Genomic DNA, 24,465 nt, shown 5'->3' with positions numbered 1-24,465 from the left:
TCATAAAATTGAATGATGAAAAGAAAGTGTTCCTGTACTCATAATGTGGGAAAATATAACTTTATGTATAAATTTAAAAAAAATACAGGAAACAAACTTTACCCCGTGTTCTCAGGAAGGGATAAGAAAATGTGAACTTTAAATTTTAAAAATTGCATGAAAAACAAAATATCTCAAAATACTCCATTTAACAGAAAGGCGTGTGGGTTGAAAAGAAAGCTAAATAAGCAAAAGAGCTTGGAATTAAAAACCAAATTGCACCATTGGCATTGGCATTGGGAACAAGGATAAGGACTCATAAGACAAACAATAAATGATTTTGGTGAAACATAGTTGGCTCAAGGAAAATAGTTAGGAGCTTGAAAATCATGACTGAGAAGGCTGAATACGTAAGAGACCAGCCATCAAGAGGCAATCCACAGATAAGATATGACCAAAGCACATGGATGTTAATAGGAATTGAAATACTGATGATAAAAAAACTTCCTGAGCTCAGAGGGCCTACATTATTTATCATAAATATTCACTAAACATCAGGAAAAATTAAATAAGCAAACAAAAAGAAAAGAAAATTGGGAAAAAATAACTGCTGAATTTTTGAACATTTTATTATAAAAAATTCAAATATATAAGATCATTGTAATGTTTTGAGCAACTAATAAAAAATTAAAAAAAATGAGAATTTACATCCAAAAAAAATTCTAATATATAACATTATTACTGGAACTTTACAAAGAACACTGAAGCCCGTCACCTTCATTTTATTATTTAAAAAATTGTGTTGTTTTAATCAGGTTTTGTATCACTCTAGCCAAAAGACTGTATAAGAACAACATAGAGGAGGAAACGTGTATTCGGGGCTCATGGTTTCAGAGGTCTCTGTTCACAGATGGTGACTCCCCAGCTCTGGGCCTGAGGGAAGGCAGAACATCATGGTGGAAGAACATGGTGGAGGAAAGGAACTTAGGTCATGGCAAGAGGCAGCAGAGAAAGCTCTGCTCACCAGAAACACATTATAAACCAAAGCCATGCCGGAGTGACCTACTTCCTCCAGTCACTCCTGACCTGCTTACAGCTACCCCCCAGTTAGTCCATTCAAGTGGGTTAATGCACTGATTATGTTAAGGCTTTCATAACCTGATCATTTCACCTCTAAACTCTCTTGCATTGTCTCACTCATAAGCTTTGGGGAACACTTCATATCTATATCACATATATGGATATACATATATATATGTATGTGAGTGTATATATACATAAACAGAGAGAGACAGAGAGAGAGGGAGACAGACGGACAGCCAGAGACAGAGAAAGAGAGAGAAACACCAACATCGTTATGCTGATAAGCTCAATATAAACAGCAAAAGCAAACTACAAAATTTACCAATTAGAAACCATCAGCTAACTTCTAACTAGGGACTAGTTTCTACTCTAACCAATCTAGTCAGTTTCCTTTATCTTGTTTCCACAAACATCAAAGTTTCCTTCCTCACCCCTCTCAGGAGTGTTTTAAATTGCAGTCTGGTTCTGACAAATTCGTGAATTGCTGAATGATCAAATAAATCCTTTGAAAAAAATTTATTTTTGAGACAGGGTCTCCCTGAGTTGCCCAGGCTGGCAGGGAACGTGTGATCCTCCTGCCTCATCCTCCTGAGTACCTAGGATCAAAGATGTGCACCACTGCTCCGGGCTTCTTTTTGAAATATTAATATGACTTTATTTTTTCAAACTGTGAATACATATTTTGCTACATTGGCTTATTGCATATCTATGTATCTATCACTATCTATTCACCAACCCATCTTATTTCTGATGCATTTCACAGTAATTATTGACATTCTGTGCTCCCCTTAAAGTACTTAGAATGATATTATTAATAAGGGTTCAAAATGTATTTGGAAGTTTCCTCGCTATATATTCAATTTATGTTCAATAAAACTGATGATCTTCCTATACATTCACTGAGTTTGACATGTGTATATGCTTTATTAACTGAACTCCCAGAGAGATGTACATACTACCACCCATGCCCATTCACCTTTAGTTCTTACCTCTTCTCCCTGAAGCAATTAGTATTGTAATTATTCCAATGTGTTCATTTCATGTGTTCTATAATTTCAGTACATCTTTTACTTGGTTGTGAGGAACTTCTTTCATTTGTTGAATATTTTGGGATCCTTCCATGCTATTGCTTATATCCTTGTGCACTCCTCTTTATTGCTGAGTGGTATTCTGATGAATGAATGTAGCAGGATGTTTTTAACCCACCCAATTTCAGTTTTCTGTATGATAATTAAAATTGCTATGAACCTTTGTGTACGACTTTATGTGTTTATGAAAATAAATTTACATTCCTCTGAGTAAATGTATAGGATAGGATTAGTAAGTTGTAGAGTAGTTGCATGTTTGATTTTTTTGAAAAGCTTATGTAAATTTTCCCAGAGTGGTTATAAAATTTTACATTCTCACTAATAATGGATGGTAGTTCTAGTTGTTCTTCAGCTTCACTAAAATTTGATATCATCCATACTTTAGACCTTTTGGTATATGTAGAACAGTATAGTGGCTTTCATTTGAAGTGTATTAATCTCTAATGATGGTCAGTTTTCCAAGTGCTTGTGTGTGCTATTTGCTCTTATCTTGTTTTGTGCAGTGTTTGTTAAAATATTTTGCATTCGAGGCAGCTTTTCAGGTCCTGATCTGTGGTGCACCCAACAGACCACACAGGAGAAGCCTTAATTGGCTGCCAGTCATGGGGCCCCGTGGGTAGCCACTGACAATGGCCCATTTGTCTGTACCACACAGCACAGAGTTGTAGGTGGAGTGGATTCAGATCCATTATTATTGTCCACTGTTCTCAGTCAAAATGTGACATTTTGGGGATGGACAGCCATAGAGACCCAGTGTATTCAATTACCTTTTAGTTTTCTGGATGTATCCATGAACAAAGACAAACTATTTACTAAAACATGTTGAAACACTAGGCCCCATTGGCGAGGACAAGGCAATATCATCCCCTATGTGTTTTCTTTGATAGGTTTACGATGATTTTATCCTTCATGTTCTGATTTCTGTTTTATCTCAAATTACATTTTGAGAATGGTGGAAGGGTCAAGACTAATTTTTTTTTCCTTATTGATATCTAATTGTTTCAAATGGTATTTGCTAAGATGTTTTTCCTTCCCCCTTTTTGATTGTTTTAACAGTTATGTTAAACATAAAGATTATTTTGTATGTGTAGGTCAATTTATGGACTTCCTACAATGTTCCATTGATACATTTGTCAGTTTTTATTCTAGTATCATAGGTCTTGATTACTAGCTTTATTGTAAATCTTGAAATCAGGTTATAAGCTTTACAACTTTTCTTCTTTTACAGTATCTTTTTGGATATTTTAGACTGTTAAGATTTTAATAACATAATCAGCTTGTCAACTGCATTAAAAAAAGAGAGAAACTTTATGGGAAACTGATAAGGATTGCATTGAATTTATAGATGAATCTAGGGGAAATTATAACAAAATTAAATCTTCTAATCTATGACCATAGTATATTTCTCCATTTATCTAACACTTTTTTTGATTTTCTGAAGTAAAGCACTGTTATGTAATTTGGAAGAAAGAGAGCTTGCACAATTTTTGTTAATTTATTCCTAAGTATTTTATGTAAATAATTCATATTAAATTCATATTTATTTCTCTTGCTGCTAACTCCTTAATAAACAATTACATTTTATTTGTCAATTTTGGATCCTGTCATCCTTTGTTGAATTTATTACTTTAACAATTCTTTGAAAGATTCCTTAGTACTTCCTATACAAACCATCATCACCTGCAAAGTAGTGAAGGGTCCATTTTTTTTTTCTAATATATTTAGTTTGCAGTGTTGGGGATGAAACCCAAGGCATTATGCATGCTAGACAAGCTCTCTATCACTGATCTACAGACCTAAGCTTTTTGTTTTTAAATTTTATTTTCTTATTTTATTGCAGCTTCTTAGACTTCCAATAAAAAGATGAATAGAAGTGGTGTGGCGAACATCCTTTATTTCCTTTTGGTTTTAGGGAGAAAGTGCTTAATATTTAATCATTAAGGCTGATATCAGCTGTATCTTTTTCAAAAATCTCCCTTTGCAGGTTGTAGAAATTCCCTTCTATGCCTGTTTCTGAAATTATTTTTTAAAATGTGAAAGTTCATTGAATTTCATCAGATATTTTTATGCATTCATGTAGGTTCATATGATATTTATTTTTGACTCTGATAAATCACATTGCTTAATTTTCAAATGTTAGGCCAACTTTGTATCACAGTAATTAACCCCATTTGATCAGAAGGAATATTAATCTGTATGTTTTTTGAAACATTTTTATTTGGTTTGTCTTTAGAGTCATGAAGTCTCAGAAAATTAGTTGGGAAGTGTTACTTTATTTTCTGAGTTTGTGTAAGATTAATATTACTTCATTCTCAAAAAGTTATTAGTCTTTAACGTGAAATCACCAGGGAATGAAAATTTTCATGGCAAAAGTTCTTTTTTTTTTTAAAATAGGTTTAATGATTTTAAAAGAGATGTGGCTTTCACATTTCTTTTTCATTTTGTTTCAGTTTTAATTGTCTATAATTTCCACAGTATTTGTTAAGTTCATCCAAGTGGCTTTTAGTGCATTCTTACAATTTTATCTCCCCTTGACATTCATTTTGTGTATTAGTGGGACTTTCTTTTTACAGAAGTTGGACTCAGTCACCATTGACATGTTCTCCTGTCTCCGCCTCCTCTCAGTTCCTCAAGGTGGTCAATTCACCCGACTCACCCTCTAGCCCAATGTCCATATACCTTCCACACATGAACAAGTGACCACCTTTGAGTCACTGTTGAATGCACAGAACTCAAAACTGCTTCCTCTAAGGCCATCAACTGGGACTCTCTAGAGTAAATGTTTCTAGGTGATTCCGTGGAGTCCATGAAGGCTTAGGGCCATGAGAACATCTGTTCTCTCTTACTCCTCACCCACTGCGTGGGCATGCCTTCCTGGATGGTTCCCCCTCCCCTTGGCTTGGGAGGCCTGCTCCTCTCTTCCCTGCATCTGTCAGTAATAAGGACTGACTGCTTCTGTTGTTCTATGGGGTTTGTCCTGCCGCCTCCTCTGACCAGCACACCTGAAACTGCCTCTCCACCTGGAGAGTGGCCGAGAACAGTCAACTGGACATAGGTCGGATAAAAACTTCAAGGACATCAGGCAAAATGACACTTATCCTAGGTGAGGGACACCTGGGCAGGGATCAGGCACTTGGGCCACCAGCCAGGATGAAAAGGTGCCCTATGAAAGGAACACCATAGAGACCCAGGAACACCTTCCCTGGACCCCTATTGGGGAAGATTAGAATTGATAGCCACTCACCCCAGAAGGACTTCATGACCAAATGAGAGGAAAACACGACTCTGTTAAACTTGTTGTTATGAGATCCACATAATATTCTATCTATAGGATATACATGAGAACATTTTCTTTCCACTGGTACTGGTGATTTGTGTTAAGTCTCCTTTTGTCATTGTTGCTAGCTATGGGTTTACTAATTTTTCATAGCTTCCTTCTTTAATTGCTAATCTTTCTTTTTTTTTTCCTCTGTATATTTTGGGTTTACATTCTCTCTCCACTCCACCCACAGTTTCTTAACTAGAAACTTTAGTTCATAGATTTCTACTTTTCTAATTAGCATTTAAAGCTATGGGTATCCTTCACATGAATGCTTTAATTACATACTTACTATTTTTTATAGTTACATTTTCTTTATTATTTATTATAGAATATTTATTTTTTCTTCTGGTATCTTCATGCATTCTTTAGAAATGAGTTTCTAACATCAAAATATAAAAAAAATTATTTTTCATAATCTTATTGTGTTATTGTCAGAGATTTCTGTGCATTTCTATTCTTGCAAATTTGACATAGTTCAATATTTTGTCTTGCATATAATACATGCATTGAAAAGTGCTTACTCTACACGTCCTAAATGCAGAATTTTATAAATATAACAGAGGTTGATACAATATTTTTCAGAACATCTGTTCAGATCATATAATACTTATTTATTCTTCTGGATGTTCTATCAATTGCTGAAAGACAAAGATTAAAATTTACAATTGCAATTGGAGAATTTTCTCCCTTTTTATGTGTTTTGAAGCTGTTATTAAGTACCTACACATTTGTAACCATGATATGTTCCTGAAAAATCACTTCATTTTCATTATGAAATATTCTTGTTTTCTCTAATAGTATTCTTTGCTTTGAATACATTTTACATATTAGTATAGTTAAGTCAGCCTTCTTATGCCTTTTGTTAGCACAAATGTATTTTCTAATGTTAACTTCAGCCTATTTGTGTCTTTATTTTCATTTCTGCATCTTTATTTTTAAAGCATGTCTCCTGAAGACATATTTGGCTTTTCTTCTTAATCTATGCTGACAAATAGCTCTTAATTGATATAGTTAGCCTATTACTCTTAATGCAATGATTGATATGATTGGACTTAGGTCTAACATTTCCTTTGTTTTCTATTTTGCATTATTCTTTTCCCCTTTTTCTACATTACTTGAATATGTTTAATTCCATTTTAAAATAGCCTCTTTTTTTTAGTTACAACTTTCTGCTTTAATTTTTAATGCCTTCTTCAGGTACTAAAATGTACATTTTCAAACTCTACTTTTGGTAAAGATTGTACCACTTAATGTAAAATATGGAAATATTACCACCATACAAGCTCATTAGCTACTCAACCTTTATCTGTACGTTTCTCTCTTTCTCTCTCAAACACACACACACACACACACACACACAAACACACACACACAGAGTTTTCAATTTAAGATGGTTCAAAGTACAATTTTTTTTTCACTTCATGATGGTGCAAAAGCCGTACACTTCAGTAGAAAACATACTTTATGTTTTGACATTTTATCTTTTCCAAGACCAGTGATGTGACATGATATTCCCTCATGATGCAGAAGGAGTGAGATGCAGCTCCCAGTCATCCACGTGACAGGAGAGAACCAGTCAATATTCTGCAGTGTCCTGTATTTTTCGTTCATTTTGAATAATAAGTGAGACATTACACATTTTATTACTAAATAGGATTTCCATTAGATAATTTTGCCAAATTAGGAGTTAAAAGGATTTTTGCTAGGCATGTTTAAGTTAGGGCAGACTGGTCTATGCTGTTCAGTAAGCTAGTGTATTACCTTTATATTTTAATAAATTGACTTATTTGGCCAGCTGCAGTAGCACACACATGTGATCCCAGTGGCTGGGGAGGCTGAGACAGGAGGATTGCAAGTTCAAAGTCAGCCTCAGCAATGGCGAGGAGCTAAGCAACTCAGTGAGACTCTGTCTCTAAATAAAATACAGAATAAGGCTGGGGATGTGGCTCAGTGGTGGGTGCCCCTGAGTTCAATCCCGAGTACATCACCCCTTGCCTAACAAAAAATAAAATAAATAAATTGACATGTTTACTTGTGTGTTGTTTTTTATCACATATCCTGATTTGATTCGCTTTGCATTTTCCTTTCTTTCTGTTTTTCTTTTCTTTTTTTTTTTTTTTTTGTAAAAGAAAAATAAATCTACTTTTACTAACCAGAAACATGGGTAGGGTACACCATTCCTAGAGGGACTGAAATACCAGATGGATGCATGGAGTAGATGGAGCTCTGATTCCATCTCCCTGCTCCAAAAATCCATTTTATATCTTGTCCTGAGATAGAGGACGTGTCACATATTAAATTGACAAGAAAAGATAGACGCCATTTAGATCTCAGCCAAAAGACTGAGAAGTGTTTCCCTGTGCCTCTTGAATCTGAATTTTTTTTTTTATCATTCACCAAACTTTGGGAAATTTTAACCATTACTTATTCAAATAAGTTTCCTTCTCCTCTTCCTATATTACTTTAATTATGTGTCTCTTAGACTCTTTGATATAGGTTCACATGTTCTGAATACTCTTTCTTTTAAAAAATATTTTCCTTCCTTTTATGTATTTGATAATTTCTATTCATTCATTTTTACATTCACATATCTTTTCTCTTTCATCTACATTATATTTCTAAAGAATCTCTAGAACTTTGAGGATAATTTTCATTTGTAGAATTTCTACTTGGTTATATATTATATTTTCTATTGATCTGCTTAGATTCCCTGTATTTCATTCATCAAAACAGGTTTTACTTCATAGCACTGTGCATAATTATAACATCGGCTTTAAAAGTCATTGTGTCGTATTTCCAGCAATGGAGGCAACTTCCCAATTCTCTGTACTTGTTTCTCTTGATTATGGGTCAATGTTTTGTTTTGTCACATGCTGGATATATCTGAATTATATTCATAAAATGATAAATATTAGGGTGTGAAGACTGGATTGTAGTATATTCCTTCAAGGAGTTTGGTTTTTGGCTTTGGCTTTGGCAGCTAATTAACTTAGTTGGACTCATAAAAATTTGTCACCTTGGCAGCATCTCATATCACAGTTCCGTTCTTTTATTCTTGATGTGACTGCTTTGAGTTTGCCTTCTACACACATATTTCAGAGTGTAGTTGAATAATTTAGGTAGAGTTTGACACAGAATTCTAGATGTTCTTCCTATGCTTTCTCTTTTCTTGTCTCCCCTTTTTGTTAGCAGCCATGATAAGTCTCAGGTCTTTCTATACGATATTCTAGACTAAAATGCGGCCACTCCACCGTGACCACTGTGGTCCACTCACATGATAAAAACCATAAATATGGGAAATTCTTCCCATGCCATTTCATTTTCCCAAATGTCGATCCATGACCACGCATTTCCCACTTGTTTTTTTCACTTTTAAGAGTCATCAGGTGATAATTTTGTGTTGTGCCCATAATATGTGGCTTTACCTATGGGAGGGTCAGGTTAGCAGTACTCAACTTGGCCTTATAGAAGGGAACAGAACACATTAGAACTATGTTCCACTTAAGAATTAAATACAAACCCACCTTAATTCTGTTAGAGGAAGAAACAAAACACAGTTATAAAAATTTGCATGTAATAATTCACTGCACAACTAGAATACATCTCATCAAAGCAGCAAATGCAATTTTAAGTAAAGGAATTCTTTAAAAATGATCAAAATTACAAAATTAATAAGCAAAGAGTGATAGCCTATCCTGAAATGTTCATTAATAGGTTATAAATATAAACACAAATAATAGAAATATAACAGGCTGATATACATATATTAAAATATTAAGTATATTAAATAATCACTAATATACATTGTTGATTCATAATTTAAAATGAAACTTATTTGATTTTTTAGCTCACTAATTCTGCATTATATTAATAATGATTGGGTTGCATTTATTGAGATAATTTCATCTAGAATTTGATATCAGTCAAATAAAATCTAAAAAACATTTTGAAAGTAAGACCATCCCATCTAATAGTAGAAGTAAAAAATGATTGTGTGCTTTTAAAATCATTTAACAACCAAACAAAAGGCAGGAGAAGGCATAGACTGTGTAAAATCTAGGTAAGTATATCACAATCATTACAGAGCTTTGGTTTAGTTATTTTCTTGTGATGAAGGGGGAGGAGTGATGTAGAATGTTTATGTACTCTGTATCTTTTCATGTTTTTTTTTCAGATTCTTAGCAGTCTGTATATATTGCCTCAATCATTGAACAAAAATAAAAATTTCTATTTAAAACACTTGAAAAAATCTGAATAAAATATTTTATTTGGAGAAAATTCAACACCATGATTTAATTTGCTCTCAAGTTAAAAAAAAAATGCCCTCTTAGAATTTATTTCATTTAATTCAGTGGAAAAATGTAAACTCTTGCCTCTGGAGAATTCATTATAAGCTCCTTTGGCATTTCTTATATTTACTTATGTTGCTGCTTTACAGAATAAGGATCATACTTAATAAATACTAAAAACATATCACATTCTGAATTCATTAGGGAAATGTAAATATTCTAAGCATTTTAAAAAATCCTTCAACACATTCAATTACCACTGCAACTTGGGGAAGATACATATTTGTATATATCTGCAGAATTCAAAGGAATGTATTTAGAATAATTTCTTAGAATCTTGAACTCAATGTCAAGCTAAAGCGGGATAACAACTTTTGAAAACAGAACTTATCACCAGAGAAGCAAAATGTACCACTGTTAAAAACCCAAAGTTGCCAGGTGTGGTGGCACAGATCTGTAATCCCAGCTACTGAGGAGGCTGAAGCAGGAAGATCATAAATTCAAGGTCAGCCTGAGACTGAGAGACTCCGTTTCAAAATAAAAATTTAAAAATAACAAGGATGTGGAGGTACCTCAGTGCCTAACATGTACCCAGGACCCTGGATTTCATCCCTGGTACAGTTAAAATAAACAAACAAAACTCAAAGTCAGCAATACTTACAGCACTTCTTGCTGCTATTCTCAATATGCAGTTAGAATCTTTGAATGTTCTAGAAGAATGTTTTAATGAAAGGTCCTAATGCTCTCTGCATTCTGTGGTGGAGGATTGCTGAAAATACGAATAGACCAAGTGGGGAGGGCCAGCGGGGTTCCTCAGAGAGGCCTGGTGGACAGCCATCCCCGAGATGAGATATGTCAGGAGCAGCTGCTGGGTCTGGAGACAGTGCGTCACTGACGTCATTTTGCAGGTAGCCAGTGTTGACTTTCCTCTCCATTGTGCGGTTTTCTCCACTAGTGTCTCCAGGATAAGATAGGAGGTGGTGGAAATACATATCTGGCCACTGAACCTTTGAGACTGTTAGAAGCAAGATAATGACAAGGTAAAAAGTAAAAAAAAAAAAAATGTAATAAGTGAGAGTGAGGAGCAAGTGTCTGTGCTTATGGGATGGACTTTGTAGCCCACTAGACTATGCCATGGGACAGATTGACACTGCCTACACGATGAACTGAACCAAATGATTTATTTATTTATATTTTTGGTACCAGGGATTGATCCCAGGGATGCTTGCCCACTGAGCCACATCTCCAGCCCTTTTATCTTTTACTTTGATCTATTTCTCCTCTGTCTAATTTGCTTTGGGTCTCACTAAGTTGCAGAGTCTTGCCTCAAACTTGTGATCCTGCTGCCTCAACCTCCTGAGTTGCTGGGATTAAAGGTGTGTACCACTGTGCCAGGCTGAGCTAGATTATTCTGAGAGAGGAAACCGGATGGCATTTGGCCACAGATGCAAGCCTTCCTTAGAGTAGTACAGGTGGACAGTGCTGAAAGGAGCTGGAGACCCTTGATTCTCCTGAAATCATGAGGAAGAATTGACGGAAAGTGGGGTTGAAAGCAAACTGTTAGGTTAGAAGTAAAGTGAATGACAAATGATAACACCCTGCTTTCCTATTTCTGCATCATAACCTGGAATAAAGAACTTCATGCAGCCTACCTGCCCTACAGGGAAGGGTTAGGGAAGACATGGCTTCTCTGTGCTCACTGGGACAGGAAGAGTAAATAATTTGACCTGCTTGGGGATTCATTTCAATATAGAATCATAGAGATGGTAGGGAAAGGGGGTCTTCTTAGCCATTTGACCTCCTGTGCCGGCCTGTACCAAGTCTCAGGGGATGTCTTTACTTCCTGGCCTTCGTGCTAGACCTAACATTTTCGTTCTCATTCATTATACTCATCCAGTGTGTCAGGGTTTTCAGGGTCTCTGCAGCTTTGCGATATTCTCCTGGTGTAGATATTATGCAATTCCTGTGTAATGCATCTAGGGATTTCAAAGCTGGGGTGAAAACACCCACATCTTCATGTTCAAGGCTTGTGTTCTGAGAAAGTGGATCAAAAACTATACAACTGGGAAGGATAAGGCAATCATTTAACCCAGAACTATGAACTCCAGTAGATAGTGATTCTTGTCTTTTCTTATTGGTTAGAATTTTGGAGGGGAGTAAGGAGTGAGTTTAGGTTGTTGGCATCCTAAACGTCTAACAGTTTTTTTTTTTTAAAGATAGAATATTTATTCTTTTTAATAAAGATGTCATTTCATATTCAACTAAGAGAGGTGTGGTAAATATGCTGACATTAGGGCATGGACTCCTAGTCAGGATGCAAGTTTTAGTAATTTAGCAAGAACACACAATTCTCAACATCTTACGTATCACATCATTTGTTGAACATCAACTATGTACACCTTACATGGCAAGCGCTTATTTATTGTTCTGCTTATCTTGAAAGAAGTATAATTCATCTGTGACTTGCTTTTTAAATAGTTTTCAAATAAAATATCTTTCCTTTCCCACTTTCCTGTCCAGCATGGCTGCCTCTTATCCAAGACAGGCCAACAAGAAGTCTCCCTTACAGTTTCTCACACACAAAAGAAGAGGGATTTCCAGTGATGTGATGATGACATCATGTTGGCATGAGCCTGGAGGCTGCCTATGACCATCTTCTTGGCACACGGAAAAGGCAGCCTATGGTAGGAGATCTACCGTATTCATATCCAAAAAAAGTAGCAGAGAGTCAGTGAAAATGAGGATTCTGACTGCTCCCAGTTCTGTGGTCATCCTCCTTCCCGGGTTCCTGTTTTGTGGATATTTGGTTGTTCAGTTTATCTGAGGATACACTGGAAGTCTTCTAATAATCTCCTTGAAAGCTTTTCAGGGCAATGCTGCTCTCCATTGCAAACAGAAGCCCTGATTAATGCACTGCATGCTTTACAGTAAATTCTGCTCATTTTCCACATCCCTGGATAGATATAGATTCTATTTTTATATAAGAAAAAGTTGGGCTAAATCAGCTGTCTTATTCCAAAGTCTATTTTTTTGCACTTCATCATTGTGCCTTTCCAGTGGGTTTGGGGAAGTCATTTGATTGAAAGTGACTGTAATAAAGGAAACAGTAAGGTGACTGATTTTGCTAGTCAGTAATTTATCAAAATCCACTTATTGTATATCCTAGCTCTATTTTCAATTCTGTCTCTGCCCCATAAGCTTGTCGTCTCTGCCCTGACTTGGTCCTCAAAAGACCTTGTCCATAACGTCTGGCAATATCTTCTAGCTTGACTCCTTCTTCAGGTTCACCCCTGTTCATTTCTATCACTGTCACTCATGATGTTGTGGTGAATATTCTTGACTCAGGCCAGATCAGATCAGTCTGCTATGATAAGAGTACCCCATGGCTCCCCAACAGTTGCAAGCTACAGTTGGAACTGTACTTGTATACACCTAGATATCCACTAGACTCTCTAAAGCCCTTCAGAGTGACAGTAGAACACCTGTGTTTCACAATCCTCACAGATCTAAATGCTCCACTTTTTCTGGTGATTCCCAGGGTGAAGGAAACATTCCCATGGTGTCATCTCATCTTTTTATTTTTTTTTTTCATTGTCTTATGTGCAGTCTCTGGCATCACATGTAAGAACAGTGTTTCATGATATTTTTTTCTCACAAAGAGGCCCTAGGCTAAAAGTAATTGGTCTTAGGCATCACTAAAATAAATAAATAGCTTCTCTTTGGCTCACATAGTATGCACGCTTACACAATCAAAATTGGAGCTTACTTTTCACACTAATCTCTTACTATTGCCGTTTATGCCTGCTTAATCCCAGACCCACTGAATCACCCCATTTGAGTCTTTCAAGCTGACACATCTTTGCATATAATTTCCTGCACTCCTGGAATGTATCCTGCACTCCCCTATATATGGTGACATTTAATATCCAATGTGATATTGTTTCTGACTTTTGAGGTTAGTGAAATACTACCATTGGAGATTTAGGAGACTGGGTAAATAACATCTGCTTTTCCCTTTAGATGTCAAAATATAAATTTTAGTGTCTTCTTTCTAGAGTTCAAAATTTCAGGTAATGATATGCTGAACTACCAGGTGGTAAAAGCTGATTGTCCACATCTTAACTCAATGCTATGGCTAGCAACTCTTTGTTGGCAGCTTGAAATTAACCTGAGTGGATAAATTTATACCAATTAAATCTTCAAACATGGCAAATCAACTTCTTCCTCACCATAGTGCAACTACTAAACATCTAATACATCACTGATGTAAGGGGAAAAGCAATTAAAAATGGCAGCTATTTTACTGATAAAACTGATGGGGAACTTACCAGTAACAGGTCATGTCTTATAATGCCATCCTCAGGAACAGGCAAACTAACTCACACATTCATAGGCAGGTTGGCCAAGGAGGTATCAGAAAAGACAACATGGTGCCCTTCTGTGAGGAAATCTTCTGCAGGATCTCTTCTTATACTCTGCAACCAGTTAAAAAGCTCATGGAGGACTGAGCACCAGGTGCCCGGACACCAGCATCATCAACAAATAGATATTTCTTCTTGTGGAAGAACCCAGAAAAGAGAGAGGAAGGGAAGAAAAGTTCCTCTTCCTGTTTGTCTTCCAGATCAGCCTGCAAAATTCATTGAAAGTTCTGCTTTCCTATCTGTCTTTCTTACTAGACTGTGTTATTTTGAGCCAGGATCTCTCTAAGTTGCTTAGGGCCTTGCTAGTTTGTTGATGCTGGTCTTGAACCTGGCTGGGATCACAGGTGTGAACCACCACACCCAGCTAGAGTGCAATCTTCTTGATGATAGGGATGTTTGCATTTCCAGAATCAAAGAGTTTCAGGGGCACGGTAGGTTTTCAATAATTGTTGACAGATTTGCAAGGTGGATTAACAAAGATTGGTTATTGAAAATATTGAAAATTTCCCTGAGCCCTGTCATCCTAGAAAGCTGATAAAGAAAGATAAAGATAGGTCTTCCATCTCTGTGTTTCTTTTCTTTCCATTCAAGAAGAGGCATAGATTTTTTAAAAAAATAAAATTCCTTTACATATAAGTTTGAATTTTTATTATTTGACACTAAGCACATAACTGATTTGATAATTAATAAAGATAGCTACAAATATAAGGTAATAAGATGTTTTTTTTTAAAATTTTTTTTATCCCCGTGATGGAGGGCAAGGTTTGTTAGAAGATCCTGAGTCAGGGACATCTAAAGTCTTACGGAAATATCTAGAGGAGGGGCAAAAAGCACATCAGGGTAATGAACATGACATGTCTTAGCTGTGAAATGAAGCCTGAAACCTCACATATGCGACAATGCAGGAATGTTCTGAGGTAAAATGATTAGGTCATGAGAGCTTTGACCTAATCAGGAAACTCATCCACTGACATGGATTACCTGGGTGGTAACTATTGGCAGGTAGGGTATGGCTGGAGGAGGTGGGTCACTGGGAGTGTGAATTTTGGTTTGCACTTTGTCCCTGGGAAGTGAAGCTCTCTCTTTCCTCTGCTTCCTGATTCCAAGCCCTGAGCTCCTTCCTCCATTACACCCTTCCACCATGATTCTGCCCCTCCTTGGGCCCAGAGCCATGGAGTCAGCACACCATGGACTGAACCTCTGAAGCAGTGAGCCAAAATAAACTTCCTCCTACACATTGTTCTTTTCAGATATATTGGTTACAACTGCTCAAAAGATGAATGAAATAATATAATGACTTAATTCATAATTGAGATTTTCAGCAAACATTGGAATTTTGTCAACACTCCTACCAGAAACTGAGGGAAGTAGAATCTTTGGAATGGAGACCAGGAATCTGCACTTCAAAAGAGCTTCCCAAGCAATTTACTTTCACAATCAGTTGGAGGAAACTTGAAAAGTTCTACTTCTTCATTTGAACCCTCTTTATCACATCTGTCAGTGTTTCAAATTATGCATTTCAATATTAACAGAATTGAGCTGTGCAATTTAAAATTTTAATCCCTAAACATTTTAAATCAGGTATTAATTTTCAGCTCATGCCCCCCTCCTTTGAACCTGACCTTTATTTTAATAGTGATGAAATTTATGAAGCATGCTTCATTTCCCTGATTTACTATAACATAGCCAAATTCATTTGGAAATGATTAGACTGTAGCTTCATATTAAATCCTGAATATACACACACAAGCGAAATTGCTGGTTCTCCAAAGCCACCCAGGTAAAAATCCAGATAATGGAAATAAAATTTCCAGTCAAAATTTTCTTTTTGTGACTCAACAGAGCTTGTCATCACCCTTCAAAATCCATGAACAGATAAAGGGAAAATGTCAAAGAAATAAAAACAATGTTTTCCTTAAATCACATTAATTATTACATACCTAAAGTCAAATGAGCAACTTAATAAAGAGGTTGGTTGTTTTGGCACAGGTGTAGATGCAGCCTCAGCCACCTCAAATAAGTGACCAATTCCAGTACAACTATGGCACAGAGTTTATTTTTTCCTTGTTCCACATCACTTGCCAACATGGTAGGCAGTGAAATACAGTGGGCCTATTATGAAGCCAAATAACACAATACAATACCGGAACATCTCTTGGGTACAATTTGAAATCCATAAAGTGGCTGCTAACATTTTCCAATATTCATTCCAAAGAATGTTGGTGATCACTGTGGTATCCCTGAGTCCCTGCTAGGGTAGGTGGAGAAGGACTAAAGTGTGTGTTTATCCATGGAGAGATGGAGTTTAAACACAGAGGCCCAGTGACTTGGGAGGCCCTAGAGTGACTGGGCACCAGCTTCATCCAGGTAGCTTTCATCAGTTCTTTTGTTCCTCACAGAACCCTGCTTAGAAGCAGCTATGACTTTCATTTCACAGAGTAGGAAACCGAGGTTTATAGATCATAAGAAGCCTGCACGTAAATTACAGGTATGGTTGCTATAGGGCTGAGATTCACAGCCAGGATCATAAAAACTCAAAAGCCCACTAATTATCCATTCAACCACAATCCATGCTAAAACAGAGAAGTACATTTCTGAATCCATATCTTTGTTTAATCCTGATGGTAATCTTTTGAAACTGAGAGAGGTAATCATTGAAACAGACGAGACTGAAGAAGGGCTTCCTCTATTCTGTTATTTATCTGGAACTATAACTTAGGAGTGGATTTATTTTATTACCCTCAAGCTCATACAATCCAAATGTACATTTTGTATCTCTCATTATCCATACCTTATTACAACAGCCTGCTTCAAAAGAAGGCAGAACTTGGATTAAGATCTGAGTGTGAATCTCAGTTCTGTCTCCTGTTATTTATATAATGAAGCCGTTTCTCACTGAGGCTCATGGGTGCTTTTCATAATTCCTGGAACATGGTGGATGCCTGCAAATTACACATTTTCAACTACATGATGAGAACATTGTTCAGGCTCCATCTGGCTGTGGGCCAGCATGATGGGGACCAGGGCCACAGTGCTGGCTGGGTTGTAAAGTCGGTAGGGAACTAGGTACAAACCACAAGGGTTTAGCCACAGGTACAACATGAGCTGTGTCCCAGAAAGGACTGTGCCTTTGAATGGTTTTGTCTTAGGCAATATTATTCTTTTGGCACATCTTGGAGATACCCATGGTAATTTCTACACCTCTTGCATACGCCCCGCTGCCCTATCCATCACTTCTGTTGACGGTGAAGGGCCAATTCTTCTGACAGCAAGAGCTTGGCCTGGTCTTCTTCTTCATACCTGGCTGAGGTCCTTGGCTTTGGAGACCTTCCTGTGCTCTAAAAATAAATAAATAAAATAAAGTTGGCAGAATAATGTTCCATTGCCATGGCAATATTTTGAAACAAATAATTCAATGAAAGTGAATACGTAGTTTCTTTAAGCAATTGACTTGAGAAGAATTTCATCTCAAGCTTTATGAGCAAGAAGTCATTTGTGGTTACTTCTCACATAATATCTTAAAATGTATTTTTATTTATGCTCGATTACAAACATTATTATGTAAAGGAAAATGCTAACATGCACTAGACCCTGCTACTATTGAGCTGGGGTTTTGGTTAAGACATCGTATTCATCCGCTGCCATCACAAAATACCACAGCTTGGGTTGCTGAAATAACAGAAATTTACCTCTTAGCAGTTCTGAGATCAAGTAGTCAGGATGGCTTTTGTTGTTGTTGTTGTTGTTTATTCTTCAAGGCCTCTCCTTTGGGTCATAGTCATCATCTCCAGGTATCTTTTCGTGGTCCTTGCATTAAGTCTGCTTCCTAATTTCTTATAAAGACACTGTTCATATTAGGTTAGGGCCCATGCATATGACCTCATTTTTAACATAATTATCTTTTAAATGACCCTATCTGTAAATGCAGCCATATTGTTAAGGAATGTGGATTCAGATTTCCGGAATGTGAATTTTGAAGAAACATAATTCATCCTATAATGAGCATTTGTATGAATTCTTTTATATAATTAATTGTGAATTTTGTAGAATTATTTTTATTTTAGGAAAGAACTAAACATCAAAGTATTCTTTTATTTTAGGAAATAACTAAATATGTCAAGTATCCTTTTCAAGTCAAAGAACTGGCCATGACAGGACTAGAATTTACTAAGAGATGTGGGAAATTTCAAAGTTCATGATGATCACCCCAGTGTCTTTCCCACCCTTGTCCATATCTTCATCCCAGAAGAGACTGATTACCTAAGTAGGAGAAATTGTTTCTTAGGAACCAAATTGTTCCCTTCAAGGATCAAGTCTTATGGATAAACATCTGGAGCAGCAAATGGTGGTGGTCCTCTCTAGTGGTAAGGACTTCGATGGAGCCACTTTCAGAGCCAGAACTGAGATGACCACCCAGACCAGCCTGACCAACACTGTTTAATCCTGCATACACTCACCCCTGCCCAATTCTTCCTTTATTTATACCTAAAGCTCATGTCACTACCTCAGATAGGGCTGAGATGCTGGATCTCACTTGTCTTCCCAATATGGCCATATTGATTAAAGTTTCTTTCCTGCTTTTCACCATTACTTTTCCTTTGTTTTTTGAGACAAGAGCCTGGACTAGTTTGTTGGGACCCCATAGTTGGACCTCTGGCCTAGGATAAATGATTCACAGGAAGTCTCTGAATTTTATTCATGTTGCCTTGGGAATTTGCTCAAATCACATACTTGGAGTATCTATTTGTGTTATATTGGGTATATTTTGCTAAAATTTTCTTTTGGTAGAGGGTGTTCCAGCTATTTTACTGTAACAATAATTAAAATAAATAATTTAAATAATTAAATTATCTTCTCTTATTTTCATTTTCTCAAATGATTTGCTTTAAGATTAAACTAAAAGGGATGAAGAGAAGTTACTGGGGAAAGAGATGAGTCAAATTATGTTATGTACATGTGAAAATATGGCATAATAAATCCCACTCTTGGGTATAATTATATAATTATAGAATTTAATGATTATTCAAAAATTAAAAGATCAAACTAAAAGCTAAATGTGGAAATAACTAGCCCTATAATACTAGAGGTAGAAGTAAAAAATGCTGAAACTTGAGTTGACCACTCTTTGTAAACATTATTGAGTGTAGGTTATTTTGAAAAAGCCATAAACCACTAGGAAAAGACAGATTTAGCATTTAGTTTTGCAAAAGCAATAGTGAGGGGTCGGGGATGGTATTAAAGTGAAGACCCGAGCACCCTTAATATCAGAGAAGAAGTCCTAGCTCTTGGGTGGCAAAACCCACCTTTGCTGCTCAAGCATCTGAGTATCAGTAACACAGTAGCCCTGATGGGCAGGTGTAAGAACAGAATTAAAGGGATTTCTCTTGTTTTGGCTAACTCATAACAATTCCCCAAAGTGCTGGGACCAGGCAGTAAAATCTGGATATTTACCAAGTATTTTTTTTTTCAACATTTTCTGTTGATCTTTCATCCATGCATATAATGCTATGAAAGCAGAAAAAGGAGAGATCCAGGAAAGTGAGTCATCGCCACTCTAACAGTGCTCTTCAGGGCATGAGCCTGGTCAGCCATGCACAAGGTGGAGCAGGGCCTTGGTTTCAGACCCTCTGTGGGTTGCTGAGACAGCGCCATCTAGTGGACAGATCAACAAATTTCGAATAGGGAGATGTTTACTTCAACAACTCATTTTCTTCTTCCGTAAAATGCGATTAATCACATTTCTTCAAAGAAGAAAAGAGGTAAACTTTCTCTTAATTGAATTCTATGTATACGCATTGTATCTTGGAACTTTTAATCTTTAAATAACCCTCACACCGCAGATGAGAACACAGGATTATGGCGATGACATAACGTGACTGTGATCGCATACTTCCAAGAGGCAGAGCTGCGCTGGCTGCCAGGTCCGGCTCACGTTACAGCAATGAGAGCGCACCGCTTGGGGCGCCACACACGTGCGAATACCAGATGTGAGGGAGCAGCTGCCCTTTGATTGGGGGCTCTGATTGATGTCCGCCAGCTGTGTGATGTGATGTGACGCAATTCATCTCATTTCTGCAATGTTTGACGTTATCCTTGAATGAAAAGTGAATATTAAACAAGCCTATGCATGTTTAGTACTTTATAAACTCTGAAGGTTTATTTTGATAATTGCGATCGTCTCAATTTTAGATCAAGCTCCATATAAACATAAATATAAATGCAGCAGAGAAAGTGATGAGTGGCAGAATAGGAACATTCTGGGTAGAAATTATTGCAGAATTTGCATTCTTTGAGCTTTTGGTTGCTGATACTGACCTCCAGAGCTATTTCTGCCCAAAGATTCAATGTGACAACACAACAAGAATTTATTCATAGAGAGCCATTGACTAATCCCACCCCCTCCTCCAAACCAGTTAAAATTATCTATTTCTGACCATTATTAAGAACCAAGGACTCTTGTGATGTATTTGGTATATGATGGGGCCTTAGCTTTTATTTCTAACGAAGTTTGAAAGATTAAAACTCTGAGCGAATCTCTTCCTTTCTTCTTTTCTCCAGACCACATTACTTCTGATAATTATTACTGACTAAACAGAAATGTGCTCCAGAGTCAAAGTTCTCAAAAGCACTCTGTTTTTCTTCCCTAGGATGAAAGGGGAAAAAATAGATAAAAATGATATTTCACTAGAATCAATTGCTACTAATACTACAATAGTTTTTGCAACATAAAGGAAGAAAGTAATTTAGAGTTCAATAGGCAGAAATAAATAGGCAGCACTAAATAAAAATTCCCTAAGTACACTTTCAAGATCTTCCTTTAACTAACTGTGTGACCTTGGACAAGTTACATAGACTCTCTGTGGCTCAGTCTCTGCATCTCTAAAGGAGTTAATCACAATACCTATTTCATATGTTTGCTCTAAGGCTTAAGTGTGGTCATAAGTGTAAGGAGCTTAGAACAGTGTTGCCACTTAGTAGGTGCTGTTCTCCCTGGTACCACCAAAACCCCATACAGAGTATGCCAACTTCTATTTTAATTTCCTATCATTGTTTCTATTCACTTTTCTGTTTCTTCCAGAAAATCATGAGCTTTTGGGACGGAAGTTGAAAAATCATGCTGCCCCTCTCTTCCTGAATTGTGTCAGACTGTCTACTTCTTTTCAGTCCACAAGCAGAACATGGTATTTTAAAACTTTTTAAAGGGCATAAAACATAAGGAAAGACCAAATGTTGTCCAGAAAGCCTGAAAGAAATTTTTTCCAATCTTTATTCAATAGGACAGAGTCCATATTTCAGTAATTTTTATAGTCAATATATGTTTGATAAAGGGAAAAAAAAGAGAAAAAAAATGGAAAGGGGGAAGTGATGTTCAAAAAATTGACCATGGAAACACTGTGGAAAGAGCAATTCTGATGATACACACAGAAGAGACCAGCAACTGGCAAGAGACCAGCAACTGGCAGATGGGGGCGATCTCAATGAATGACAATGTGTGGGCACCTTGAGGTTTGGAAAACAAACATTGTCCAACCAGTTCAGAGATGGTATTGCAATTAATAATGACATTTTATAAATCTAGTGAACTTTTCACAGATTTTCTGGATTCAATAGGGTCAAATCCTTGGTAAGAAAAATATCCTTCAGCTATCATAGCTTTGTGGGAAAAATTGTTATTGAACATTTTTTACAGAAGAGCAAACTAAAGCTCAAGAGTTTGCGTTGCTCCAGGTTCCCCAGCTCACAAGTGGCAGGCTAGAGTCCTGAGACAGATGCAGTCCACCAACTGCACCCTACTCCTCATCTGGCAGTGAGAGAGGGGACCTCATAGCCTGCTCTGGCTCAGCACCCTCCCTCTGATTAGGAGCTTTGCTAAATACAGTCCTCTCAGGCTTAAAGGCTCAATGTCAGTCCTGGTGTGGCTCAGAGCTGGGAACAAGGGCTCAGTTACAATCTGTTTCTACCCTGTTCACTTGCTTGGCTGTTCTCAGACTGTTACTTTCAGTGTCCATCTCCAGTACCCACAGGTCCTCAGCAGCTATGGGATGACTGTCCCTGTATTGGCCTGCAGGGCCACCCACACATCCAGAGCTCATGATTTGAGTCCTTCTTTCCACCAAGACTCTTATCATTTCCTTCCTTATCTCTGCCTTTGTCTCAGCCTGACTTCTCCACCTGCCAAAGTGGTGCCCCCGTAGGTTTCTTGCACAAGCCCTGCCTTTCACCTTACTGCTGCCAGCTCTGTCCCTTAAAGCATGTGGGCCATCTCCTTCCTCTTTGTTTGACTATTGAAAATATATATCTATCTGAAAATATATCTCACCTTCCCAAGTGACTGGGATTGCAGGCATATACCACTGTGCCAGCAGTTCACTGAAACCTCCATGTGTCAGTGACATTTGTCTAGGCACCTCTGGAACCTAAGACCTATCTAACATTTCCATTTAATAAGTAGCTATGGCTAAGCCACCTAATATGTATGCACAAAATATATGATCATTTAAAAACATACAGACATACAGTCTTGTTCTGCTTAATGATGGGACATGTTCTTAGAAGTGCCTTGTTAGGTGACTGTTATTATGCAAACATCAGAGGGCACCTGCACCGATCACAGCCACTAGCATGTACTGTCATGCACGTGGGATATCATTTAATCCTCATTGTGGACAGCATGAACATACAAATTAAATAATTACAAAGGTTCAGTCACAAGATATGTGCACTTGTTGAACACTGGATGGCTTTTTAAGCTTGGTATCAGACCAAGTACCACCACCCTAAATTCCTTGTTTCACATTGGTTACTCAGAACTTGATTTTAATAATAAAACTGCTAAAACTAAGCTTTGTAGACATAAACTATCTCCAAAAGGAGTGTAGCGTAGGATATTGTTGAAAATGTGCATCGTTTTGAGCTTGTGTGGCAACTAAAAGATGTTGAATATTACTGTATTTCTCTCAAAGATCTAATATACTCTGTAGCATTGAGTGTTTATTGTGGTGGTCCAAAAATCTAACTTCAACACATATTTAGTGATTATGGCTACATGATTTTTTTATTTGCTATCTTAATAGATATTGCACATAATGTTAAAAAATCATATTTTTTTATTATTTTAAAACATATACAAAATTTATTACATGATACAAAATTTAAGGGAGCATTGAGTTTTTTTTTTTTTCAGTTGTAGATTGACTCAATGCCTATATTTGTTTTTATGTGGTGCTAGGATTGGACTCAGAGCCTCACTCTTGCAAGGCAAGTGCTCTACCACTGAGCTACAAATCCAGCCCTGAGAGCATTAAATTTTAACAGATGCTGTATTTGTACTTTACTATATAATTTAGCCATGTTAGCATGTACTTTTCCATGTGTTTTGAAATCATATGGGTTATGAATATTTGAGCCCTGCTTCCATTCAATTAAGTTTACATCATACTTCAGCTTCTAACCAAGAAGAAATAACAAGGATCAGATCTGCCCTCCAGCCTACATCAGCTAAAAATACAAAGCGAAAAATGTAAAACAACATTCCACAAGACACTGGAAACTACATAAGCAAAAACATAGAGATCATTGAAAAGAGGAAAACCCTGTGATTTGAGCCCTGTGATTTCCCTATATTCCTGGACTAGAATCTCTAGCTCATAAATTATATAAAGAGAATTGATATAGAACTGAGTCCAGATAAGCAAAGGCAGCTAGAGTTTGCAGGACAGAATACCAAAGAGGACAGAGCTGCGCCTGCTCTGGAGAGAGTCCCATTCCACAGAGAGATTATCAGGTCTTGTGTATGATAAACCATGCAAAAGTGAGTAAAGACTGAAAAGGATAATTGAGAACTGTATTTGATTCTCATGACCAGGAATACTGATCACTCTCACCTTCAGACTGGAAAATTTCATGATTCCTATAGAATTTGGTAGAATACGCAGGGACATCTTTATCAGTAGGGACATGTTAGTCCTACACAGCACTGATACCTGCCTAATATAGCACAAATCAAAACCCAACGCATAAAAGGTTTCCAAGCAACATACATGCATTGTAGCACAGGACTCAAGATTATCTCCTAAATTACAGTATTGAACCAATAGTTGGGTCTTAATTTAAAAAAAAAAAAAAAACAAAACAATCTGACAATCTCTGCCTTTTAGTTCTAGTATTTAGAATATTTATACTTAATGTGATAATTGATGTGACTCGATCAAGTCTGTCATCTTTCAAGTTCCTTCCTGTTTGTCCCATGTTTTTATTTGTTCCATTTTCCTTTTTTATCATGT

At 36.8% G+C, this 24,465-nt stretch overlaps 1 non-coding gene across 1 annotated transcript; it reads right to left on the bottom strand.

The window, feature by feature from the left end:
- Positions 1 to 7,636: 7,636 nt before the first annotated feature.
- On the bottom strand, positions 7,637 to 7,826 carry LOC125610998. The gene has a single exon (XR_007341112.1). It is a non-coding gene; the product is annotated as a U2 spliceosomal RNA (small nuclear RNA).
- Positions 7,827 to 24,465: the final 16,639 nt, after the last annotated feature.

The sequence above is a fragment of the Marmota marmota genome, unplaced genomic scaffold (genome assembly GCF_001458135.2).
Source record: "Marmota marmota marmota unplaced genomic scaffold, marMar, whole genome shotgun sequence".
Taxonomy (NCBI): Eukaryota; Metazoa; Chordata; class Mammalia; order Rodentia; family Sciuridae; genus Marmota; species Marmota marmota.
The sequence above is the reverse complement of the archived record's forward strand: the minus strand, read 5'-3'. Positions and strand labels throughout refer to the sequence as shown.